Below are 13921 nucleotides of genomic sequence, written 5' to 3'. Positions count from 1 at the left end.
GCAGGCGGCATCGATACTAAAAACAACAATTGAGGAGAATACATCGGACAAAATGGCGGTACAAAGAAAACCACAAGAGCAGCAACCAGGATTCACGTACCCCCAACCGTGCCGCCCCCCCACTAACCCCTATCGCGGACCCAGAAAAGAAACAGGTAGAGAAAGCGCAGAGAAATAGAAAATAAGGCCCATAGAAACTAAATGACAAAAACTAAAACCCTCCCCCCACCCTACAGCAATGCGGAGGCTACGGCCTACCCCCCCCCACGGCAGAGTGTCTGTCTCCCACTAAGGAACCCGAAATATAGACGAGAAAGGAAGAGAAAAAAGGAAAAATGAAAAGAAAAAGGAAGAAAAAGCCCTAACAGCAGAGACAAAGGGAGCGAGAAAAGAATAAACTAATCCACTACTCCCTGAAAAAGGAAAGGTGAGGAGGAGCCCACCCAATATCAGGATCTCCCGGACATCCCGGCCAAATACACCATCTACGCCACATGCAACAGTAAATTCGGAAGACATGAAACAAAAAGAGAATCAGAATCCGTTACACCCAGAACCTTGGGCCAAAACACAACCCCCCGCCAATACATCAGGAAGAAGAAGGACCGGACATTTCAAATAAATCGTAGGCAGGGAAAGTAAAGCAATCAACGTGCGCAACCACAATCGCCCATCCCCGAACCCCAAGACCAATACAGAACCAACACCCCACTACCCGGCATGTGGATTATAGTCCCAGCACTAAGAACTTCAGCAGGCGAAGAAGAAAAAAACAGCCTCAACCCAGCCCCTTACGGTCCAATGTGCCAACAGAGTCCAATTGCGCGATATTCATCACTGGTGGGGCAAGCAGACGAGACGACCTCAGCAGAGTAGGAAGCTGGCCGCCATGAACTGTCCAACACAAAGCCCAGCACGGCACGAGCACAGCAGGAGGAAGACCACGCAGCAGTAGATCACAAAGAAAAGTCAACCCAAGCAGTAGAATCAGTTCCGGGGGAAGATGACAAGTTCCAACAGTAGTCCCCAATGAGGCTGCCAGACATGGCTCTTGGAGAGAGTTCCCACTCCGCCGCATAAGGCCATGAGCAGCAGATGTCTTCCAGGCTAGTACATGTAGCGACACGGTGGGAGCAGGATCTTGCGCCGGCAGCGCAACCGTGGACAGCGGAGTAGACAATCCGCAGTAGTAGGGCATAGGATGTGGCGCAGCGCCCTGCACTCGCAGGCAAGCTTGGTCGGTCGGTGTCACACTGGATGAAATAGCGTCCAGGCGGTCCCCCAGTTCTCGAGCAACAGTACGGTGGGCAACACGTAGCTCACCCAGGGCTTCCAAAACGTCGACAATCCGCAGGGGCGTCTCAGGGAATAAAGGTGCAACAATTCCCTGTGCGTCGGGCATACCAGCAGAAATCGGTGCTCGAGCATGAGCGCCGTCGTCCCAAGGGACCAGGCGATCTCAGAGTTGCCACTGCACACACCGCTCACAGGCGTATACAGAGTCCTGATGTCGGACGCCATCTCCTTGTACCGTTAGCCAGGTTCCCCGCCGGCGACCACCACAACACAGCCAAACTGGGGGTACAGGGGCAATCCAATCCATTCCTGCACCTCGCACGATGTCAGGGCAAAGCAACATCAAACGGGCTCCAGCAGCACCCTGGGGCAGTCTCTCCCCAATAGCGAGTGTGAGCTATCTAAAATGGCGGTCACCGCGCTGGGGGGAAACAAATGTAGCGAGAGTAGCCGTCCGAGGCCGGGGCGAAGATAGAATGTAGCGGTCTCAGCCTGGAAGCAGCGTGAGGGGCAACAGAGCAGGATGAGCTGCCGAGAGGAATCAAAGGCAGCAGTCGTTCTCAACAGTCAGCGCCGCCCAGCTCGAGATGGCCGCTGTCGTTGTTCACAGGGTCGGCCACACAAGCAGAACAAAGACCCGGGCTCAGCCGCGAGGCATCAGGGAAGGGCGAGGGCGCTCCGTCACTGTTACAGCCCAGAATGCGAAGTTAAGCACATCCCTAGAACCGGGTTCTTCTCCCGACTCCGGTAGCGCCGGTCAGATTCAGGATCACGAGCAGGATAGGGCAGGAGACGGGAGGAAAGCGAGAAGGTCGGCGGAGCCGAGGAATCAGGCGGCCATCGCGGCTGCTGCTAGGCTCCTCCTCGTGAACTAGATTTTTTGAGGAAAGATTATCCGATCACGCCCCAACTATAGCATCCCGAAAGTGCACAAGGACATCAACTGCCCACCAGGGAAACCAATAATCTCCGCCATCGGAAGCCTCTTTGAGAACACTAGCAAATATATAGACTTTTTTCTTCAGCCCCTTGTAAGAACACTACCGGCATACACACAGGACACTGGGGACTTTGAGCTATGTTTCCGATTTTGTTTATCACCCTTGATGTACAAAGTTTATACACGAGCATCAGGGATGGGCTTAATGCGCTCAAGCACTATCTAGGCACAAGACACATCACACTCCACCAACATACCATGATGCTTCTTCAGATGGCGAAGTGGTGCCTAGACAACAATACCTTCTCCTACAACAAATTACTGTGCAAACAAACCCAAGGGACGGCCATGGGTACTTGCTTCGCCCCCAGCTATGCAAATCTGCATATGGGCTGGTGGGAGGAGCAAGTACTCATGGCAAAGTATCAACACACAATGGACAATAACAGTGGTCTACAGACGCTACATTGATGATATTTTCATGGTGTGGCAGAGCTCGGAACAAAGCGCTTCAGAATTTGCCACTGAGATCAACAATAACACCTTAAATCTCAAATTTACATGCACCACCAGCAAAAATAAGATAGGGTTCCTAGACCTGGAACTCTATCATACAGATAACAAAATACAAACCCGTACACACAGAAAAGAGACTGCAGGGGAATGCCATACTTCACGCGCACAGCTTCCACCCAAATAGCCTGAAAGAAAGCATACCCTATGCTGAATGTACAAGAATAAAGAGGAATTGTAGCACAGACCGTGATCTGCAATCAAGCACAAATAGCCCATTCAAAAGACTCAGCGCCAGAGGGTACCAGAGTGAAACCTTGGTCAAAGCCAAACAGAAATGTGAGGGACAAAAGAGTAGATCTGCTCCATAGGGGTAGCAACAAAAGTCCAAAACCCTTGACGACAAAAACCACCATGACCCCCCAGACTGATAACAGGGTACACCAAGTATCATGCCAACCTACGTAAAATTCTATACAGGCACTGGCCTCTGATCAGGACTGACCCCGTCATAGGCCCAGCATGCACCAAACTACACAAACTCACATTTCGCAGGGCCAAATCCATGAGACAGGAACTTGTCAAAAACGCACCAACACTAGACAAAGGAAACACCTGGCTAAAAGCCCAAACAGGGTTTTTCAAATGCGCCAAATGTAAAGCGTGCAGGCACGGGTGCAACACCAAAACAGTAAACCTACCACTGAGAAAAACCCTGTTCGAAATAAAAGCACTACACATGTAAGACGGACCACGCAGCATATGTGTTACATTGTACCTGCAATAAATTGTATGTGGGCAGCACAATCTACCCCCGTCCTTCTCAGAATCCTGCAACATCTCAGGGCCATCACCAATGATGATCAATCCTACCCGGTCGCCCGACACATTAACACACACCATGACAGCAAGGCAGATGATCTGTCATATTTCGTGATAGATAGCGTCAAACTGAACCCAAGGGGAGGCAACAGACTACAAACTCTACGAAGATTAGAGTCTAAATACATAATCATGCTGGATTGTAAAATCCCTAATGGACACAATGCTGATGAGGCTCTTAGTGTGCATCTGTAACACCTTTATTTCGCACGTTGCATTACCTGCATGCCTCTTCACGCTCCTAAGCAAATAGTAACCCACTCTACTGTAACATCTAGATTCACCGTCTTTATGTAAATAATCAAACACCACTTCATATGTACATAGAAACCACACTCTCACCACATCACACAAACCGCCAGCCAGGTAGCATATCACGATCAAAGCATTAAATGCAGACAAATACATATACCCATGCCCACACCACCATGTGAAACCGCCGCATAAGAGGTACACACAAACTGCAGTTTGACATTAGACACGGGAGACCAGCCGAATCCAGCCTTACTCAGGGCAGTCACAATCCTGGATATTATTATCCGTCGCCTAAGGCACAGGCCTAACAGGCCCACTTGGGCAAAAGGCCGGCAGACACACGAGTAACATAGTTACACGCACTAGCCAAGCAATCGCTTATTTCATAAACCAGCAAGAACGCACTCTTTGACATTTGAATTTACCTACACAAAGGTGAACTCTGCTAACAAACGCAAACAAATAGAGCGTTACATACACAACACACGAAGGTTGTGCGGCACAGAGATTAAACTCGGAAACCCAAAACAATGGAGCGCCGCTTTCGATGCTCCGGCAGTGGTTTGTAACACGACATTGCAACTTCGGAAAATGTAACACCACATCGCAATGCTGCTTGCACGCCCCCGACCCGTAATAGATCATTGAAACAAGCCATGTACAACGGGCACAATGGGCCTATGAGAATTACAACACAGATAACCCAACACGGACTAACAAACATAACTCTCCAGCACAGGGGGAGATCACAGAGTGCGCGTGCGCATGACAGGTTATAGCTGAAGCCACACAAGATTTTGTTTATGTCAACTACAGCACGTACAGGCGGAAGATCCCAATTAACTATCGAATATGCGTGGTGGGAGGCTAATACACATTATACTAATAACTGTCAAGCACATAACGTTATACATGATCATGAACAATACCAGCAAGCATTTGAAACAATTCAATGCATTTTTTTTTTACATGTCTGTAAATGTCAAAGGAATGACTTGCATTTTTAAGGCACATAAACTTTTCCATGTGTACTACTCACACCTTTGTTGCTTTGGCAACCTACCTGACCCCCTTGTGGTTACTCTAAGACTATAAAACTGCTCACTTCTTTGGTGATAGATAGATCTATACTACTATAATAAAGCAAGAACTTTGAACCTTTGAGGCGGTTAAACTCGAGAACCACAGCGCCAATCCACACACCCGATACATTATTGTAATCGGCAGGGTGTGCAGATGGACATAGGCTATATAAACTATAAAAATATGCATTATTTAAAAAATGTACCTTAAAAGAAAAGTAGTCCCTTCGAAGTAGCGCCGGCCGCGACCTGCGCGCTGACGTCAGGAGCGCGGGGAGGAGCGGCGGACAGGAGTGGCGGACATGGCGCGGGGGAGGAGCGGTGAGGAGCGGCGGACAGGCGGTGAGGACCGGCGGGAGGAGCGGTGAACTGAGGAGCGCGGGGGAGGAGCGGCGGTTGAGGTAAGGCTCCGGGGGACCAACGGACAATGTCAGGGCAGGCTGGGGACGGGGCGGGGGCCCGGCCTGCTGGACAATGTCGGGGCGGGCTGGGGTCGGGGAAGCCTGATTGCTCCCGGACAAGGTCGGGACGCGCTGCTAGTGTGTGTATATATATATATATATATATATATATATATATATATATATATATATATATATATATATATATATATATATATATATATATATATATATATATATATATATATATATATATATATATATATATATATATATATATATATATATATATATATATATATATATATATATATATATATATATATATATATATATATATATATATATATATATATATATATATATATATATATATATATATATATATATATATATATATATATATATATATATATATATATATATATATATATATATATATATATATATATATATATATCAAAAGTCCTCCATTTTTCCGGGGGCCCCCGACCCTGCAGGGCAGACTCTGTACAATTGGGTTTCACAAGAAGAACAATCAGAGCCCAACTCCATCTTACTTTTAAGTAGGACATTTATTTATTCGTCAGCGTCGCAGCATTGTGAAAATCACTCACTTCCTTACGCGTTTCAGCGTTAACCACCTTGATCACAGGTGAGTGGCATTATATATATTATATACTGTTGCAGCCCCGCAATAGGAGATCGAGCGGGGATCATCTGGCGAGGACCTCTTGATGAACCTCCATAGAAATCAAATTACAAACACAATATGCTCAAGTGCATATTTATTCAACAATAAAATCCAGGGATTGCTCGGACATAGTGCCCGCTATTAATCAGTTTCGCTCGCGTCCGCGAGATTGCTCACATGACACACTTGAAGACGGGAAGTGCTAAATACAAAAAAAATGCACTATTTCCTGTAAAAAAGTGACTACATTGTGCATAACAATTAACAGACTTAGGATACTGTAAGATGCCGATAAACTACCAACAGTTCAGTTGTTATTTGTAAGATTTAAAATGGTCTTTTACAAAAGTTTACATTAATTATAGCAACCAAAATCGCATTGTTTTTATCATTTCAACATCAATAGTATTAATGCAAACACAAAACATCTATAAAAGCATATTGCACATTGCCGGTATTCATATCTCCGTGCTAACAATTCCCGATTCACATCAATTCCTCTCTCATTTTTCAATGCACAATAAATATCAGCAAAGGCATTCGAATATACATGATGTTCCAATAGTTTGTCATCTACAAACGATTCAAATATTTGTAGCAACCAAAGTCGCATAGTTCCTTTTCAATTCAACATAAATAGTTTGCGCAATTATATTTATAAACACAAAACATCTGTGAGAGCACATTGCAAATTGCCGGTATATAAAATCTCCGTGCTGACAGTTCCCAATTCACATCAATTCCTCTCTCATATGTCAACCATTTTTAATACCCAATGGTCCAATAGATAGGATATGGTCTGAACACATATTGTCAACAGACTATTGTACCAAGCAATGTGAAGTACATTCTATCGTATATGATACTAAAAGGACAATAGCTAAAGTGCAAGTGCAAAATCAGCTATTACAGTACTGAAGATACAATGAGAGCCATTGATAAAGTGCACGTGCATTGGAATGTCGGAGAATCGAATAATATAAAACATAAAATAATATATAAAATGACAACTCTCCTCTTCCCTAGAAGGACCCTTATAAAGACCATCAGCTCGACTTTTAACAGGTCAAATTTCACTGATGGCATGAGCTGCTCTGAGAATTCAGGGTATAGGTCCAAGCACTGTGCCTACCGCTATGTAGAACTGTATGCCTATGCTGGGACTTGTGCACCATTGACCTTTCTGTAAAGAAGTTCCTGAGTAAAGTTCGATTCAACGCTACTACAGCTTTGTAGATAGCCATTAACTAGTCTCTATGGATTCAAGCTAAATACTGGTGTATGATATGCATGCTATACATGGTCTTTGCACGGATATCTCGGATACCTACCATCTCAGTTTTTGTATTCCTGCACCCATTTCTACCAAGGTAATACTTAATAAATCAATCTATGGACAAACTTTCTTGTAAAGATGCTTTCAGTACAAAATAAACACAAATGCATGCAGGTACGCTTCTGGGTCAAAATATGGTCCAAGGCCAACACAGACTGCTGAAGGTCAAATGCTATGAAGCAGTCTGACAATTAGGGTGCAGAAGAGTGTCAGCAATGTTTCATTCTGACATGATCTGTAGTATTTCATAAATCACTGGATTTGGTTTAGAAAAGGTTGAATGAGACAACTGTGAAGAAAGTCAATGCCTCAATGAAGCAGTTATTGTCATTATTTGAATTTTATAACTAGGCACTAGAGTTAGAGTAATGTAGAACTACGTTTTGTCATAAGCATCACCAGACACTCTGCTTACAACAGGCCATCATGCCAGAGTGACAAGGTTATCGGCTTCAACAATGAGTGGTCTCATCCTAAAACCAAGCCTTCAGCAATGAAAGTGATTTCCTCCTAAAACCAAAATGCCCTCATGCTGGATCAGTTAGTAACAATTACACGAGCTGCCACAAAGAGTACCCTCATCGAGATCAACTGCAAGTATTTCAAACAGGGGATCCAATGCAGGAAGAAGAATGAAAATATATAGCAGCAACTAAAGGGCAGTGCTGTATTTCAACTGCAAAGGAGGACGTGAGAATGTGCTGTCACAAATCATGACACAGAAACTGAGTGGTCTCTTAACGTCACTAAAACCCAGAGATGGAATTACAGCCGTGACACTGTAACACAGTACCAAAAGTTTCAAAATACTGGGTTCAGTTGATGCTAACCTTTGCCTGCACTGCTTCTACTATTGTATAAAACTCAGGGAAAATCCCTGAGCCTTTCATTTCACTGCAAAACCCACCCACAGAACCAAACAAACATTCTCAGCTTTGAGGAGCTAGACAAATAACAGTATTTACAATTCAGAGTCTAACCTCAATCCAGGAGATGACATTCTGCTCACAATTTTTAGTTTGACTCGATTGTCGGTTTTCAATGCACCGGGAAATTAATATGATGTTATTTAAAGTGCAACTGTGCAGTGCCTTCTCTCCACCTAGGTGGTCCTGACGGGTTTGTGGAATATGGGTACCCTTTAAGCATCTGCGATTGTTAACTGGAATCAATGGGATCTGTAAATATTCTGTTTAGTAGTGCTTCCGGTTGCTTGTATGCGAGTCATGCTGCAGGGATAAGCTATCTACGCCAAATTAGCACACTCAGCCCCCCCCCACCCCACAACATCATGGGGATTCTGAAGGTACCCAGGGTTTGTGGATTCCTCGAAGAAAAAAAACGAAATGAGGTAGACCATTTTTAAATCAAATCTAGAGACAGCGTGCATGCACTGCTCTGCGAGGCATGCTGTAATCCCTCTGTGGGGTCCGAAAACACCCACCAAACGCCCGCCGGTTTTCATTGGTTGCTTGGTCTGCCTTTACAAATTCCTTAGTTTTCGTTCGCGAATGGAGTACATTTGTCCCACCTTGTGGACTGCCCCTGCTACATGGATCCATGATAGAATTATTATTCACAGAGAGGGGGACTATGAGCAAGATAAAGGTCCAGTACACGTGCTCCTAAATTTGAATGATATGTATAATCAATGTGGGTACTTGTTCCTAAGTGGAAAAAAACTAGAAAAGGGGTGAAGTAACTGGTTGGAATCTATGGTTCGCGAAAGGGGGAGGGGGGGTTCCTAATTTGGAAGTATTACCCTCACACACCCATGTGGGTGTCATGCTTCATCATCGGGCCTTTTGTTCCTTGTGGGGCTGGCGCTGCAATGCCTCACAGGACCCGCGAGAGGGCTCTTTGTCAGAGATCTTTTTTTTGTATCAGCCAGGATGGTGTATGCGGAGCTCTAGATTAGAGGTGGAGTGTGATCTAAAATTATCTCAAGGAAAATCAATCAATAATAAGATTCATGGCTAACCATCTTATCTTCAGAAACCTATTCAAGAATTCAATCAATCAATCAATCAAGGCATTTATATAGCGCACTACTCACCCAGAGGGTCTCAAGGCGCTAGGGGAGGGGGGTCTGCTACTGCTCGAACAGCCAGGTCTTGAGTTGCTTCCTGAAGGCGAGGTGGTCCTGGGTCAGGCGGAGGTGGGTCGGGAGGGAGTTCCATGTTTTGGCGGCGAGGTAGGAGAAGGACCGTCCCCCTGTGGTGGCTCTTCGGATGCGGGGGATGGCGGCGAGGGCGTGGCCGGTCGATCGAAGCTGGCGTTTGGGGGCGTAGAAGTTGAGGCGGCTGTTGAGGTATCCTGGGCCTTGGTTGTGTAGGGCTTTGTGTGCGTGGGTGAGAAGACGGAAGGTGATTCTCTTGTTGACCGGGAGCCAGTGCAGGTCTCTCAGGTGTCCGGAGATGTGGCTGCGACGGGGGATGTCCAGGATGAGTCGTGCTGAGGCGTTCTGGATCCGCTGGAGTCTCTTCTGGAGTTTGGCGGTGGTTCCGGCGTAGAGGGAGTTGCTGTAGTCCAGACAGCTGGTGACGAGGGCCTGGGTGACCGTCTTCCTGGTCTCGGTGGGGATCCACCGGAAGATCTTACGTAGCATGCGCAGGATGTTGAAGCACGACGAGGAGACGGCGTGGACTTGTCTGGTCATGGAGAGGGAGGAGTCCAGGATGAAGCCCAGGTTGCGTGCGTGGTCTGTTGGTTTGGGTGCGTTGCCTAGGGCGGGGGGCCACCAGGAGTCGTCCCAGGCGGAGGGTGAGGATCCCAGGATGAGGACTTCTGTTTTGTCCGAGTTCAGTTTCAGGCGGCTGTTCTTCATCCATTCGGCTACCTCTTTCATCCCTTCGTGAAGGTTGGCTCTGGCGGTGGCGGGGTCGTTGGTGAGGGAGAGGATCAGCTGGGTGTCGTCGGCGTAGGAGATGATGTTGAGGTTGTGCTGGCGTGCGATGTCTGCGAGGGGGCTCATGTAGATGTTGAAGAGGGTTGGACTGAGCGAGGAGCCCTGAGGAACGCCGCAGATGACTTCAGTGGCTTCAGATCTGAACGGGGGGAGGCGGACTCTGTGTCCTTCCGGCGAGGAAGGAGATGATCCACTCTAGTGCCTTCTCCTGGATTCCGACGTTGCTGAGTTGCTGTACTAGTGTAAGGTGGCAGACAGTGTCGAAGGCCGCGGAGAGGTCTAGGAGGAGGAGGGCTGCTGTTTCTCCATTGTCAAGCAGGGCTTGGATGTCATCGGTGGCTGCGATCAGGGCGGTCTCGGTGCTGTGGTTGGCCCGGAAGCCAGACTGCGAGAGGTCGAGGGATCCGTTCGTCTCGAGGAAGGTGGCCAGCTGCTTGTTGACGGTCTTCTCGATGACTTTTGCAGGGAACGGGAGCAGCGAGATGGGGCGGTAGTTCTTGAGGTCGGTGGGGTCGGCTGATGGCTTCTTTAGTAGAGCGCTGAGTTCGGCGTGCTTCCAGCTTTCCGGGAAGGTAGCGGTGTCGAAGGAGGTGTTGATGATGTCCCGCAGGGGGGGTGCGATGACATCGTCGGCCTTGTTGAAGACGTGGTGAGGGCAAGGGTCGGTCGGAGATCCGGAGTGGATGGAGTTCATCGTGCGGACGGTGTCTTCGGTGCTGATCGGGGTCCAGGCGCAGAGGGTGGTGTTGGGGGGCGGTGGTTCGGTCATGACGTGCGTCGGTTGCGTGCTGAAGCTGTTGTGTATGTCCGCGATCTTGTTGTGGAAGTAGGAGGCGAGGGAGTTGCAGAGGTCTTGCGAAGGGGTGATGTCGTTGTTTCCGGCGTTGGGGTTGGAGAGCTCTTTAACGCTGTTGAAGAGTTCCTTGCTGTTGTGTGCGTTGTCGTCCAGTCGTTCCTTGAATGCAGTTTTCTTGGTGGCGTGGATAAGTTGGTGTTTTCGGGTGGCGAGCTTGAGGGCAGTCATGTTGTCCGGTGTAGGGTCTCTGCGCCAGGTTCTCTCGAGGGCTCGGCAGATCTTCTTGGAGCTCTTGAGTTAGTCGGTGAACCATGGGGCTTTCTTGCTGCCGGGTCTGCTAGGCGGGGTCTTCAGGGGGGCGAGGTCGTCTGCGCAGTCGCTGATCCACTTCGTGAGGTTGGTGGCCGCTTGGTTGGGGTTCGTTGCGCTGGTGGGTGGGTTCTTGCTCAGGGAAGTCGCGAGCTGGTCGGCTGTGATCTTGTTCCAGCTTCTGCGTGCACCCTGGTGGTGGTGGATCGTGGTCCTTCTGAAGCTGAAGTGGACGCAGCTGTGGTCCGTCCAGTGGAGTCCGGTGGCGTGGCTGAAGGTGATGTCCTTGCTGGATGAGAAGACGGGGTCGAGTGTGTGTCCGGCGTAGTGGGGGGGGGTGGTCACCAGCTGCTTGAGTCCGAGGTTTGCGAGGTTGTCCAGCAGGGTGGCGGTGTTGCGGTCGTTGCTGTTCTCCAGGTGGAAGTTGAGGTCCCCGAGGAGGATGTAGTCAGCGGAGGGGAGGGCGTGTGGGCTGATGAAGTCGGCGATGTCTTCGCTGAATTGTGTGCGTGGTCCATGGGGTCTGTAGATGAGGGTGCCTCCGAGGGTGGTCTTGGGGTTGATGTGGACCTGGAAGTGCAGGAGCTCGGCGGGTGCGAGGGTGTCGTCGGTGTTGGTCGTGATGCGGATGGTGTTCTTGTGGATGATGGCGATGCTTCCTCCGGTTTGGTTGATGCAGTCCCTTCGGATGATCTTGTAGCCGTCTGGGATGGCGATGGCGATGGCGATGTCGGGCGCTGAAGAGGCGTTCATCCAGGTTTCCGTGAGGAAGGCGACGTCTGGTGAAGTTGTGTCGAGCAGGTTCCAGAGCTCGACGGCGTGTCTGTGGACGGAGCGGGTGTGGAGCAGGATGCATTTCAGGTGGCTGCTGCTGTTGCTCGTCTTGGTCTTGGTCGGTGCTGGGGTAGTGCAGGTCCGCATGCAGGTGAACTTGCAGGAGTGGCAGCAGAAGGGTCCGTGGGTGCGTCTCGGTGTTGCTCGGTAGCAACCCAGGGTACGGCCGGCGTTGAGTGCGTTGAGTTCGGTGGCGTCGTAGGTCCGCCGGGTGGGCTGGTGACTGCGGGGGCCAGGGGTCCTGGTGCTGGGCGCGGGCCAGGCGCGGACGGGCGCAGACTGGCTTACCTTTGGCTCTTCCCCACATAAACACCATACACAAACAGAAATCTACAGCATATCCCTCTGTATATAAGCATTTATTTGTACTATAGATATGTACCTATATATGTGTATTACTTAGTATAAATGTGTAGAGTAATTGTTTTAAAAATAAAAAATAAACATTTAGATATTCATTAGTTCTGCGAAATAAATGTACATATTATTGATAGTTACATTATTTAGTTTTTAACATGTATATAACTGACTGCATAAATAAGTAAATCTTATCAGAACGATTTATCTATACTTGCTTCACTATTGAATTACTATATACATATATACACTCGCCGCAACACTGGACAGAGACCCAGAGTAAGTGCTCAAGATGATGATTTTATTTTCCTACATATACACATATATACATATATACACACACACACACACACACACACCCATATATAAATAAATAACATTAATTTTAGGTACAACACTAGAAATCCGGATGCATCTTTAATCTACATATACTTACTTCCTTTATGCACTTACATGCCTTCCATGTATTTATGGATCTTTTCTTCTAATTCAGCATATCCAATGCACTACCCTATTTTTCCCACTATACCTAGCTCAATATATCCTCTACCTCAGCCTCATTTCAAACCTCTTTCTACTACTCTTCCCAATACACTACCCTACACCTCCATCAATATATCCTCTACCCCCACTCTCCGATTCATCCCAAACCTCATACCACTACTATGACCCCCCAAAAAAACCCTTTCTAGACACTTCCCTACTACAAAGCAAAGCAAAGAAAAAACATTCTATATCTTTCCCTCCACTATCCTTTTCAATCCAAATAAACTAACATGTCCACCTCTCAAATTACTTTAATATTTCACTATACTAATTCACCACTAATTCTTTATGGGTTCCAGAGTAGCGTGCTACTCACCAAAAAAGCACTGTAACACCTCATCAGGGCTAGCAAGCACCATATAAATGCAAACCTTTTTCCCTCTTCTAACCTTTCGCTATCCATCTCAATCCAAATAACCGACTAACATATTCACCACTCAATTTACTTTCATATTTCACTATACTAATTCCACACTAATCCTATATGGGTTTATTCGTGCTACTCGCCGAAAAAAAGACTTCAAAACCCCATTAGTGGTAACAAGCACTATAAAAATGCAATTACAATACAATACAATGCATTGTATTAGCACAAACCTGACCCAACGGTACTGGAGTGCTTAATAGGAGCACCAGTTAGACTACACATGTATGCATTCATTTTTAGGTCTCGCCTATGCAGCATGCATGTGTTGCATAGGAGGACCTTTAGCCGTAGCTCTGCTCTTTTTGGAAGCACTTACTCGTGCTTGTGGCGGCATCCACCTTGCGG

The 13921-nt window shown here is 47.4% G+C and overlaps 1 protein-coding gene across 1 annotated transcript in view; it reads right to left on the bottom strand.

The window, feature by feature from the left end:
- The window catches only part of UBE2H (ubiquitin conjugating enzyme E2 H), a 348824-nt gene that overhangs the window by 161050 nt on the left and 173853 nt on the right, over positions 1 to 13921 (bottom strand). The gene's annotated exons all lie outside the window — the stretch shown is intronic.

This window comes from Lissotriton helveticus, chromosome 1_1 (genome assembly GCF_964261635.1).
Source record: "Lissotriton helveticus chromosome 1_1, aLisHel1.1, whole genome shotgun sequence".
Classification (NCBI taxonomy): domain Eukaryota; kingdom Metazoa; phylum Chordata; class Amphibia; order Caudata; family Salamandridae; genus Lissotriton; species Lissotriton helveticus.
This window is presented reverse-complemented; position numbering and strand designations above follow the sequence as displayed.